This window comes from Rhipicephalus microplus, unplaced genomic scaffold (genome assembly GCF_043290135.1).
Source record: "Rhipicephalus microplus isolate Deutch F79 unplaced genomic scaffold, USDA_Rmic scaffold_138, whole genome shotgun sequence".
Lineage (NCBI taxonomy): Eukaryota > Metazoa > Arthropoda > Arachnida > Ixodida > Ixodidae > Rhipicephalus > Rhipicephalus microplus.
The window spans coordinates 224,024-225,283 of record NW_027464710.1 but is presented as its reverse complement, the minus strand read 5'-3'; the positions used below and the strand labels follow the sequence as shown (position 1 = coordinate 225,283).

Below are 1,260 nucleotides of genomic sequence, written 5' to 3'. Positions count from 1 at the left end.
AAATGTTCTGACGGGGGTGAGAGTGCAGCAAAAATGTCTCCGTGAAGCAATTGGCTAGCGCGTTCGGCTGTTAACTGAAAGTTTGGAGATTCGAGCCCTCCCGGTGGATGTGTGTTGCTTTTTTTTGCGCTGATGGCTTTGGAGAAATGTTCTGATGGTGGTGAGAGTGGAGCACGACTGTCTCTGTGGCGCAATTGGCTAGCGCGATCGGCTGTTAACTGAAAGGTTGGAGGTTCGAGCTCTCCCGGGAGTGGTTTGTTGCTTTTTTTCTTTGGGCTTATAGCTTTGAAGATATGTTCTCAGGGTGGTGAGAGTGGAGCAGGACTGTCTCCGTGGCGCAATTGGCTAGCGCGATCAACTGTTAACCAAGAGGTTGGAGGTTCGAGCCCACCCGGTGGTGGTGCGGCGCTTTTTTTTCTTTGGGCTCATAGATTTGAAGATATGTTTTGATGGTGGTGAGAATGGAGCACGACTGTCTCCGTGGCGCATTTGGCTAGCGCGTTCGGCTGTTAACCGAAAGTTTGGAGGTTCGAGCCCTCCCGGAAGCAGTGTGTCACTTTTTTTATCTTTGCGCTGATAGCTTTGGAGAAATGTTTTCACGGTGGTGAGAGTTGCGCATGACTGTCTCCGCTGCGCAATTGGCTAGCGCGATCGGCTGTTAACCAAAAGGTTGGAGTTCCGAGCCCTCCCGGGAGTGGTGTGATGCTCTTTTCTTTGTGCTGATAGCTTTGGAGAAATGTTCTGACGTTAGTGAGATTGGAGCACGACTGTCTCCGTGGCGCAATTGGCTACCACGTTCGGCTGTTAACCGAAAATTTGGAGGTTCGAGCCCTCCCGGGAGTGGTGTGTTGCTTTTTCTTTGCGCTGATAGCTTTGAAGATATGTTCTGATGGTGGTGAGAGTGGAGCACGACTGTCTCCGTGGCGCAATCGGCTAGCGTGATCGGCTGTTAACCGAAAGGTTGGAGGTTCGAGCCCACCCGGTGGTGCTGCGGCGCTTTTTTTTCTGTGGGCTGATAGCTTTGAAGTTATGTTCTCATGGTGGTGAGAGTGGAAAAGGACTGTCTCCGTGGCGCTATTGGCTAGCGCGATGGGCTGTTAACTGAAAGGTTGGAGGTTCGAGCCCACCCGGTGGTGGTGCGGCGCTTTTTTTCCTTTGGCCTGATAGCTCTGAAGAAATGTTTTGACGGTGGTGAGAGTAGAGCACGACTGTCTCTGTGGCGCAATTGGCTAGCGCAATCGGCTGTTAACTGAAAGGTTG

The 1,260-nt window shown here is 51.8% G+C and overlaps 1 non-coding gene across 1 annotated transcript; it reads left to right on the top strand.

Annotated features, from left to right (window-relative positions):
- Nucleotides 1-474: 474 nt before the first annotated feature.
- TRNAN-GUU (transfer RNA asparagine (anticodon GUU)) lies at nt 475-548 on the top strand. The gene has a single exon. It is a non-coding gene; the product is annotated as a tRNA-Asn (tRNA).
- Nucleotides 549-1,260: the final 712 nt, after the last annotated feature.